Genomic DNA, 11,873 nt, shown 5'->3' on the forward strand with positions numbered 1-11,873 from the left:
GGAACCACAAAGAGATTGGAACCCTCAGTATTCTGATCCGAAGTCAGAGGCCTTATCCATCAGGCCACGTGGCCTCCCAAGTGCCTGTACTGAAATTTTAAAATGATAAATAATTGGCACCCCGTCATTTGCGCTATAAATGCAATATATATATTTTTTATACATGGGGGAAACAAATTTAATGTTCAAAAATGCTGTAAAGTTAAAGTTAGATAGCCACCAAGGAGAGGAATATAATGCTAAAATAATTGAAATATGGAGCTATTAAGAGATGGAATGCTTTAATTGGTAGAGTGCTTTATTTTCGTATGGGAATTAGGGAGAAAGGCCCAGCGAGTGCCAAGGAGGAAATCCTTGAGCTAAGAGCTGAAGGAGAAAAGGGGTTAGCCAGGCCAAGACAGAATCAAGTTTCTTTACAGATCCAGGAAATCTCCACTCCATTGCCTTCCAGGTAAGGATTGGTTGCGGATTAAACGCAAAAATTTACTCTCGTGTACTCCAGAAATCACACTCAAATAATTCTAAACTACAAATTCAGAGAGAAGTTAAGAGTGAACAAGTTTTGTAATCCAGAAAGGTTATTGAGGAGTGATAGCAGATGTGTCAGACCTGAGAAAGCCGAATCCTAAATCAATAGTGGGAAAAGCAAAGAGGCAACCAGATTTACACCACAGAACCCCCATTTCAGTCCCGCATGGGATTGCTTCATTGTCTCAGGAACTGCCAGCAGTAGCTTCGTCTGGGAACTGCCCTTACTCCACCCTGGAAGAAGACTGGAAGGTTATTTTCTTGAGAGAGAGTAAAGTATAGGATTTCTAGGGTGGGTCAGAGATTCTCAAGCTTTTCCGTGCAGCAAGATCACCTGGAAGGTTTGTTAAAACACAGATTGCTGGGCCTCAAGCCCAGAGTGTCAAATTCAGTATGCCTGGGGTGTGGCGGCGACGGCATTGGGTTTTTTTGGGAGGGGGAGGGGTGGCCGAGAATTTATATTCCTAACACGTTATTATTCTCAAAGCCCTGGCTTTCAGATCTTCACCAACCAGGCAAAGATGGAATAGTTTTCTGCCACATCCATAAAAACACGGATTAAAAAGCCCGTTAACATAGGACTGGTAGTAAATGGTAAGTGCTCAGCAAAAGTCAGCTGTTCGTCTGGGGCTCTTGTTTTAAACTCAATGTCAAGTGCACACAATAGACCCCCCCCCTCCGCAAGGCCCACGGATTCTGACTGAGGAAGTGAGGGTTTTGAGAAGAGATACCAGGGTCTATGCCTTGAGGACAAGCAGCTTTACACCAGGCTGAAGATGCTGCTGGTGCAAGAAGAGGGAGGGGGAAAGTAGAAAGCTACGAGGGTCCGCACCTCAACGCTGGGAGTTTGTTAGGGAAGAGGGAGGCGTCTAGTGAATTTATAGGAAAAGTAATACTGCAAACTTTGTACCATTTTTATTTCTGTTTCACTGAGGCTTTAAATTCAATACTTACACGATTTTTCTCAAAATAGAAAAATTCCGACAAGTGGAAAAATTGGACTTTTTTCCTGTTTTTTTTCCCATATGGAGCATTGGGCTTAATATTTAACGTGGTCAATCCCTTATTTATTCTCAAGGAATCGTTAGCAAAACTGTGAACGGTAGAGACAAAAATGATCAAAGTTAATGGTAAATGTTTTGAATCTGGAAAAAGGGAAGGGGGATGATTCCAGACCCTACTTTAGAGGGGCTAAAGCCATTGTCTGTGACCTCGTGGCGCAAGGGTAGCGCGTCTGACTCCAGATCAGAAGGTTGCGTGTTCAAATCACGTCGGGGTCACGGGAGTTAAATACTGGAGAGAGGAACAAAAATCAATTTGACAATCTAGTTTTCTTCTTGGCTTGGCTACGACTGAAAACAATCTCCAATTTGAGGCGTGTTAGGGCTGCCAGAGCCTGAGTGGAGGCGAAGAGAAAAAATGATCTACGTTTTTAGAGTTTCAGTGGAATGCGATTACACTTCTTTTGCCTTTTGCTTGGTGTTGGGATTCTAAGATGGGGGACAAAACCCCCACATGCGTCTTCTGCCTCCTTACTTGAAAGGATATTTAAGTCTCCGTTTTGGTGTCAGGGACCATATAGTCTCCTCGTCTCCCTGACGTTAAGCTACCCAGGACCCTCTCCTCCACCTAAACGTTAGCGTTCCTCAGTCAATTCCTTTGCCCTCTTCCATTTGCCGTGGCTCGGGTAGCACAGTGGCTAGGTGTTTAGCTGGAACCTAAAGGTGGGCGGTTCGAATTCATCAGCCCCCCTTTGGAAATCGTATGGGGCAGTTCTACTCTGCCATATTCGGTCGCTAGGAGTCAGAATGGATTCAACAGCAGCGTTTTTTTTTTTTAACTTCGCTTCCTCACTCTTCCTTTACTTATACGCCTCCAACACTGCCTGCGTCCTATCCGGACCACAGTTTCATCCCCAGCCCCAATGAGCCAAGAACCTGGAGCTGTCATAGACAACACTTTCTCTTCACTTCCCAACCTGATCAGTGAGTCATGTGGATTTTTACCTCCTAATATATATATATATATATTTTTAATATGTTACATATGGAAACCCTGGTGGTTTAGTGGTTAAGTGCTACGGCTGCTTACCAAAATGTCGGCAGTTCGAATCCGTCAGGCGCTCCTTGGAAACTTTGTGGGGCAGTTCTACTCTGTCCTATAGGGTCCTACGAGTCAAAATCGACTCGACGGCAATGGAATATGTTACATGCCATCTGTCCTCTTCTCTTCATTACCACAGTGACCCCTTTCCTTCCACCAATTATTCCTTGCCAGCGATATTGACACAAACCTCCTAACTCCTCTCTTAAAATCTCCTCTTGCTCAGTTAAATCAATCTCTTTATTATGCTTGTTTTTAAATGCATACTTATCCTGACCTTCTCTTTCTTAAAACAGAACAATTAACTGTGCTTATTAACCCTGTATCACAGGGGCCTTCTTTCAGTTCCTCAATGCATTATGCTCCTTCCCACCACAGGGCCCCTGTAAAGAATGTTCTGTGTCCTTTGTGGCATGATTCAGACACTCATCTTTTAATGGTCAACCAAAACAAAACACTTTTAACAGGAGAGTATTGGTTAAAGAAATTGTTGTTTATTATAGAGTAAAACATTATGCAGCCATTAAAATGATAACAAAGAAAAATAGCTAATTATACAGAAAGATGCTTAAGACACTTGAAGTGGAAAAAAAAAAGATGCATTCAGCACTATTTACTGATACTGTATCATCCAGTCAGATTATAGAGCCATATGATACATAAGGCTAACTAATAACACACCACAGTAATAATGGTGGTTATATCTACGTGTGGTAAAAATAAAAAATTAAAATTAAATTAGTGCCTAATACGTGTGGTATTAGGCACTAATTTAATTTTCTTTCTTTCTTTTTTTTTTTTTGCTGACTGTTATTTTTCAAATATTTCATCCCCTTGCTCTGTCTGGACAACTGCCTCTTCTTCCATGTACAGGTTACTAATGAGCACAGTTAAGTGCTCTGGAATTCCCATTCTTCACAATGTTATTCATAGTTTGTTATGATCCATACAGTTGAGTGCCTTTGCACAGTCAATAAAACACAGGTGAACACCCTTCTGGTATTCTCTGCTTTCAGCCAGGATCCATCTGACATCAGCAGTGATATCCCTGTTTTCACATCCTTTTCTGAATCCGCCCTGAATTGCTGGCAGTTCCCTGTTGATATACTGCTGCAGCTGCTTTTGAATGATCTTCAGCAAAATTTTGCTTACATGTGATATTAATGATATTATTCAATAATTTCCACATCTGGTCAGATCACCTTTAAATAGGCATAAATATGGATCTCTTCCAGTCAGTTGGCCAGGTAGCTGTCTTCCAAGTTTCTTAGTTTAGATGAGTGAGCACTTCCAGCACTGCGTCTGTTTGTTGAAACATCTCAGTTGATAGTCCATCAACTCCTGGAGCCTTGTTGTTTTTTTTTTTTTGCCAATGCCTTTAGTTCAGCTTGGGGCTCTTCCTTTAGTACCATCTGTTCCTGTTCTTATGCTACCTCTTGAAATGGTTGAACATTGACCAATTCTTTTTGGTGTAATGACTGTGTATTCCTTCCATCTTCTTTTGATGCTTCCTGTATTGTTTAGTATTTTCCCCGTAGAATTCTTCAGTATTGCATCTCTAGGCTTGAATTTTTTCTTTAGTTGAGAAATGCCCAGCGTGTTCTTCCTTTTGGTTTTCTATTTCCGGCTCTTTGCACATGTCATTATAATCGTTTGTCTTCTCCAGCTGCCCTTTGAAATCTTCTGTTCAGTTCTTTTACTTCACCATTTCTACCTTTTGCTTTAGCTGCTCAACATTCAAGAGCAAGTTTCAGGGTCTTTTCTGTCGTCCATTTTTGCCTTTTCTTTCTTTCCTGTCTTTTTAATGACCTCTTGCTTTCTTCATGTTTGACATCCTTGATGTCGTTCCACAATTCATCTGGTCTTTAGTCATTAGAGTTCAATGTGTCATATCTGTTCTTGAGATGGTCTCTAAATTCAGGTGGGATATACTCAAGATCATACTTTGGCCTTTGTGGACTTGTTCAATTTTCTTCAGTTTCAACTTGAACTTGCATAGGAGAGCAACTGATAATTCGTTCCACAGTCAGCTCGTGGCCTTGTTCTAACTGACGTGATATTGAGCTTTTTCATTGTCTCTTTCCACAAATATAGTCAATTTGATTCTTGTGTATTCCATCTAACCAGGTCCACGTATATAGTTGCCGTTTATGTTGGTGAAAAAAGGTATTTGCAATGAAAAAGTCATTGGTCTTGCAAAATTCTATCTTGCAATCTCCAGCATTGTTTCTATCACCAAGGCCAAATTTTCCAACTACTGATACTTCTTCTTTGTTTCCAGCTTTCACACTCCAATCACCAGTAATTATCAACGCATCCTGATTGTATGTTCGATCAGTTTCAGACTGCAGAAGCTGGTGAAAAAAAATCTCAATTTCCTCATCTTTGGCCTTAGTGGTTGGTGCTTAAATTTGAATAATTGCCATACTAACTGGTCTTCCTTTTAGGGGTATGGATATTATCCTATCACTGACAGCCCTGTACTTCAGGATAGATCTTGAAATATGCTTTTTGACGATAGATTGCTGCTATTCATAAGGTTTTCACTGGCTACTGCTTTTCAGAAATAGGCTGCCGGGTCCTTCTTCCTAGTCTGTCTTAGTCTGGAAGCTCAGCTGAAACCTGTCCACCATGGGTGAACCTGCTGGTTTCTGAATATTCCAGCATCACAGCAACACGCAGCTCCCTCCCCACCCCCACCGCCCAGTACGAGAAACTGACACACACTTGGGGGACTGATATAACCATATTTACTAAATCCAACATTTAATAAGGAAATGTTATAATCTGCCACTGTTTCAATATTAAAAAAAAAATGCCAATTGGAACCTTCTTTTAAAAATGCAGAATATTAGGATAGGCTCTAATTTTCAACAGAAGGCGTATTAAAGCAGTGACTATCTTAAAACTTATTGTAAAATAACTAATAATTTCTAGCTAATATTGTTTCCAGAGGTTTTTTTAAAAAAAATTCCTTTTTAAGTTTATCTGAAGAAAATGTATCTGTATAATTTATGGCAGCCTTGTATTGAATGTGAGAATTGAAACCATCCCCACAGCTTACTGTCTACATTAACATAACGTTAGTATTCCAGTATTTTCATCACATAACTTTACTATGCTCTGAGACTCTTGCCTAGGAAGATAAAAGTTGCAAATAACTTTTTGCTTATTTGAAGAACTTTATTGTTTATTGCAGGAATTTCTTGAAAGGCCCATCAACTTCTCATTAAAAGGTATTTTTTTTAATGACAGTTTACACAACACTACTCTTTCAGCACTTGCAATGGTTTTAAAATACGTCCATACATTCTTAAAAACCTTGCCCTTCAACTTGCTTCCACTTGAGTGTGAGTTGAATTTAGTGACTTGTTTCTAGTGCATAGAATAATGTGGAAGTGACAGTGCCAGACTAAGTCAAACAAGATGCTGCAGCTTCCCCTTTGCTTCCTCAGATCAGTTGACCTGGTGGAATCCAGCTGTCACATCAGGAGGACACTTTTCTGTGGAAGGGCCCATGTGGTGAAAAACTAAGGTTTCCATCCAACAGCCAAGTGAGTTAGTTTGGAATAGCATTCTCCAGCCCCAGGTAAACCTTCAGATAATTGTAGCTCCTGTCAACATCTTGCTTGCAATCTCATAAGACACCCCATCCAGCTAAGCCCTCCTGATTTCTTTACCCACAGAAACTATGAGATAAAAAATGCTTGTGGATGTAATCCACTAAGTTTTAGAGTAATTTGTTATACAGCAATACTTAATATTTACAACCTCCAAATCCTTTCCCGGCTGTGTTTACCAAACCTAAAATATTATACCATAATCCTTACCCAATCTTAACCGTGTCCCCACTTTGAGAGGCCCACCATAAACTGGATTTCAAAATCTCGGTAACTAGCTCAACTTTGCCCTTACAACCTGTAAGACAAAATTAAGATTCTGGAAGGTGTGTTCCCCCTTACCCAATTAATTCAACTTCGTTCTTTCGATTTACTTTGTGTTGTTAGATGGTGGTTTTCTATGTGACGGCTTTTTCTCCAAACCAAAAGAAAAATCCTCAGAAATAAGGGCCATATATTCATTTACATTGAGGCCTCTTTCTGGCTTTTGGTTCCAAAGTGCCACAGCAATCTCAGCAACTGTTGGCATCCTCTCCAGGGGGCAAGTAATGGGGATGTACATATGGAGGAGGGTTCAGAATACTTTCAGAATTCTTACTTTATCATTCCCACTCCAATGACAATAACCTTCTTTCCAAACTTGGGCCTCCATAACACAATGGCAATAGAATTTTTTTTTCTTTCCCCAATATGTCCTAAGTTGGTGTCTCAGAGTTGAATTGAGTACTTTAATCTAGTATATTAATTAAGTTGGCTTGTATATCAAGTGAGAGATTTTTGGAATTTGTTTTCACTAGAGATTTAAATTGAGTGTGGAATGGAGAAAGATATTCTTATAAGTTGGGTATTTATAGACATTTTTCACCAAGGGTCACATATCAGCAGAAGTTCAGCCTCCTTCCAGTTCACAGATTTTCTTAGAACATCATTTAGATATAATCTTTTCTTTAATTGAACTTAAGAAATTCCTAGGGAGGACTAATGGACAACAACCACCACAGCCTCCACCAGACTGAGTCCAGTGCAGCTAGATGGTGTCTGGCTACCACCACCAACTGTTCTGACTGTATAAACGATCTTGGACAGAGATGGAGAAAAACGTAGAACAAAATTCTAACTCACAAGAAAGGACCAGAATTTCTGATCTGACAGAAAATGGAGAAACCCTGAGAGTATGGCCTTTTTTAATTCAGTACTTAAGTCACTCCTGAAGTTCACCCTTCAGCAGAAATTACTGAGTCCTGCCTTTCAGTGTAATATTGGGCATTGTCTAGCAGATGCCCCAAGACTACCTGATTTTATAGGGGGAAATATGTCTTTGACTGACTAAGATCAATTCAGTAGGATATTCTAGACTTCTGTGAAGGTAGAAATTACAGAAATATAATAGCAATATACGATACTTGTCCACATCAATGCAAAGAATTTTGCTCGGTGGAGGTACAGTTTTGTCCAGTAGAAAAGATAACCTCAAACATTAAGTTTTTTTGGCCCTGAGAATACACCCACTCCTCATTTATCAACATTGTTAGGTTTATTTTAAAAAATGTATTATCTTGCTTTTGTTCTCGATCTTTCTTCTATTCGTTCCGGCATGATTGCCTTTACTTAAAAGGTGAAGGAACGGTTCCCTGGGGGTCAAAGTAACAGAAAACCTCACACTATTTTAAGTAATTAAGCATAAGTTCAAGTACGCTTACATCTAATTCACCACCTCACGTTTTCTACTACTTTACTTTGCCTTGAAAACAGTATTTTCGTTCTTCACACAAGGGCTGGGGTAGGGAGGAAAGCACAAAGAAACAAAATTAAACACCTTATCCTTGATCATTGGGCACACAAATTAGGACCTTACATTAGTAGTTAGCCAATCCGTGCATACAATATTTCGATTGTCTTCCACAGAAAATGAAGTCTCTGAAAGCTATCAATTTGAGGAAGTAGTTAATAAAACGTTACTGTGAGACAGGATGGAAAGTGAACAGTGAATGAATGCCTCTCGCCTTAACCAAATCTGTAGGGATGTATCTATCTACGATCTGTTTGTCTGTCTATCTACCTATCTACGTAGAGATTTTATATCAAAACAAAGATCTTTCTGTTGTTGTTGTCTATGGGCTCGTATTTTTCTTATTATGTAACCTATAACCACTTCCTGATTTCAGTTCATATCCTTTCTCCCACGGCCGGCAGAACAAATTGAAGGGGGCATGGTATGTGAGAAAGGGAAAGAAAAGGGCAACGAGAAAAAGACAAAAAAAAAAAAAAAAAGGGAAAAAGAGGTTGGGTTACGGAGGGCGTGAAGAGGGAAGGAAACTGGAGGAGTGTGGAAAATGGTCCAGCCATCCCAGAACCCTTCCAGAAGTAAAAATGCCAAAATAGGATTGTTTAGCGAACATTTAAGTTCGGCGCTGGGGCCCAGTCCCCACTAGTATAACTTCTTAAAATAAAATATGGGCGAGAGATACTGTGAGCGTCTCGGAAAGCTGCTGAAAGACGTTTCGACAAAGCGCGAACAAAATCTGCATCCCACTTCCTCTACTCCTTAAAGCCGATCCTGTAACTCGCCTTTTTATGGGCAGGCTCGGGCGGGGCCGGGGTGGGGTTAATGGGAAAACGGAATGTGGGGTGGGTGGCTTGGACTCCGGTCTTTGGAATTGGATTAATTCTGTTGCCCAGCGCCAAGTTTCAGGTTCCCTGCGAAATGTGCTTTTTGCTGCTTTTCTGTTTTTAGAAATAATCTATTTCCTGGAAGAAACAGTCTCCACTACGTACGGTTGTCATCATGCTTAAGTGCTGCACGCAGTGTCAGGATGGCCGAGTGGTCTAAGGCGCCAGACTCAAGGTTTCCCTTCCCGCGCTCGGGGTTTCTGGTCTCCAGGTGGAGACGTGGGTTCGAATCCCACTCCTGACAGGGTTCACTTTTGTTCCTGTCAGGGTCTATTAAAAGTTTAATCTTGGAGCCCGGAACACCTGAGGTTTCTTCGCGCTCTTGACCTTGTTAACTCTCCTCCCCCTTTTGCAATCAGACTCTCTGGCCCTGTCCACGTCGCCCGTCTTGGGCCCTTCCACGTACTAGGCGATCACTCTTGGTTTCCTGGCCTTCACTCTTCCCACTGTCCACAGTGCAAGTCGTCCTACCTCAAAGATGTCCAGCCCCTGATAGTCTTGCCCACTGTCCAGCGCGTCCGTACCGATCCCACAGCCAAGCGCAGCAAAGAAACAAGCATCTCTTGCAACTCTAACCAGTCAACAAACAAAAAGTCCTGGTCTAGAGAATTCTGAAATGTTTCCAGAGCCATTCAGACGAAATTTAATCCTCTGGCGCCGTCTGATGGAGAAAGCCATGCCTCGGGCAAGAGCACTGGGGAAGCCGCAGACCAAGCAGCACCTGGACGCCAGGAAGCAAAGCCCTCTTCTTCCTGAAATGATTCTCCAACATTCTCTTCCTAGAATATGATATAGAGCACAGCCACTGAAAATGTGGTCTGCAGACCAGTGGTAATCCATATGTTTGCTACCAGTTAGCACAATTTTGATATACAGGGCTTGTGCCAGAATATAAATCAACTGTATCACTAAGCGTTTTGTTTACTTCTATTGAGCTATTGATTGATGACTGATTTTTTAATTAGTAGGAAGAGTTCCCTAATGAAGACAGCAGTGCATTTAATTACATTCTGCTTCAAGTTTACTTCTTTTGTGAACGAGTAACTGATGTTCTCTAACTGACAACTTTGCTCACCACCGGTATTAGAGAAATAAGTCCCTGGTGGCGCAAACGGTTAAACACTTAGCTGCTAACTGAAAAGTTAGAGGATCAAACCCACCCAGAGGCACCTCAGAAAAGGTGATCCGCTTCCAAAAGGTCACACACATGAAAACTCAGTAGAGCTCTGCAACACATGAGGTCACATGGGTTGCAATTGACTGATGACAATTGGTTTGTTTTTGGTTTGGTATCAGAAAACATTCCAACATTAGAATATAGATCAGTATTATGCATTTTAGAGACAGAATTTGTAATAGAAGTATGTCATGGATTGAATCGTGTGCCCCATATTATGTGTCAACTTAGTTAGGCCATGATTCCCAGTATTGTGTGGCTGTCTTCCATTTTGTGTAATTTTCCAACGAGTTGTAAATCCTAATCTCTGCCTCTGGTTAACAAGGCAGGATTAGATTGTGTTAAAGAGGATTAAGGTGGGATGTAAACACCCTTACTCAGGTCATATCCCTGATCCAATGTTGAGGGAATTTCCCTGGGGTGTGGCCTGTATAACCTTTTATCTTACAAGAGATAAAAGGAAAATGGAAGGGAGCAGAGAGTGGGAAATTTCATACCACCAAGAAGCAGTGCTGGGAGCAGAATGCATGCTTTGGACCTGGGGTTCCTGTGCAGAGAAGTTCCTAGACCAAGGGAATATTGATGATAAGGACCTTGCTCCAGAGCTGACAGAGAGAGATGGCTTTCCACTACAGCTGGTGCCCTGAATTCAGACTTCTAGCCTACTGTGGGAGAATAACTTCTCTTTGTTAAGGTCATCCACTTGTGGAATTTCTGTTATAGCAGCACTAGATAATCAAGAGAGAGTATAAGTAGAGAGAGGTTTAGAAAATAGTATTGTGACGCTCCCAAAGTCCCCAAGAGAAACAGACTATCTTGCCCTTTGACATACACAGTACAACCAAGAAATATCACTGCAGCCTTAGCTGGCTGTTTGTGGCATAAACCAAGTTATAGCTTAAAGACAGAGCTTCACCACGTTCTCCCCAGGAACAGGTGCCTCTTCAGCCTTACTTTACAGAAGATATGCATTCCACATAATAGTCTCACTGGGGTGCATCTGTTGGGAGGAATCTATATTTGATGGCTGCATCCTCACCTCATGAAAGTTTATGGCAAATATATTTGTAATCCTACTTGCAATGGTTATACCTCTAACAAAATTATCCAGAGATAAATATTTCTTATCAGCTGCTTAAGCTCCAATTTACCGTATTATCCAAGGTTTATATAGAATAGAAGCCCATGTCCCAACCAAATGTAGAAAGGGATCACACAAATTACAACCCCAGTGTGCCGATTTATTCTCCATTTGCCCTTCCGGGTCCATTTTCTGCTCTGCTCTGTACCTTGGAAGGCCGCTTTGCTTGGGCTTTCTTGGTCCCTAGCTTCTGGCTGGATTCAGAATTCCAATGGGAAGCACTAGCAAGAGATCAGGAGGCAGGAAGAGGGAGGTAGCTACAAATGTTCCTCCCACTCATTCCCTGCCAGGCTGTGTTTCTCCCACGGGCACAGCTCCTGGTGGGTGGCTCCTCTCCTGTGGCAAGGGCTCTTGCCAGGTTCTGGCAACTCCACTCCTTCCCACACCCTTTTATGCCTAGGGATGCTAAAGACTCCCAGTGTTCTGATCCCCCAGGGTTTCTTCACATCTTATTAGTTTTCTTAACGCTATGAAGAAGCCTTTCAATGGTGCCTTCTCAATTCACTCTTTGACTGTGTGACCTGCTTCCTGCTGGAATACTGATTAATACAAATGTTGTTGTTGTTGTTAGATGCTGTCGGGTCTATTCAGACTCATAGCGACCCCATGCACAACAAAAGAAACACTCTCCAGT

The 11,873-nt window shown here is 41.4% G+C and overlaps 2 non-coding genes across 2 annotated transcripts; both read left to right on the forward strand.

Moving 5' to 3' along the window:
• Positions 1-1,736: 1,736 nt before the first annotated feature.
• On the forward strand, positions 1,737-1,808 carry TRNAW-CCA (transfer RNA tryptophan (anticodon CCA)). Its single transcript has one exon. It is a non-coding gene; the product is annotated as a tRNA-Trp (tRNA).
• Positions 1,809-9,058: 7,250 nt separating this feature from the next.
• TRNAL-CAA (transfer RNA leucine (anticodon CAA)) lies at positions 9,059-9,165 on the forward strand. The gene is made up of 2 exons: positions 9,059-9,096; positions 9,120-9,165. It is a non-coding gene; the product is annotated as a tRNA-Leu (tRNA).
• The last annotated feature ends 2,708 nt before the right edge of the window (positions 9,166-11,873 follow it).

This window comes from Loxodonta africana, chromosome 1 (genome assembly GCF_030014295.1).
Source record: "Loxodonta africana isolate mLoxAfr1 chromosome 1, mLoxAfr1.hap2, whole genome shotgun sequence".
NCBI lineage: Eukaryota > Metazoa > Chordata > Mammalia > Proboscidea > Elephantidae > Loxodonta > Loxodonta africana.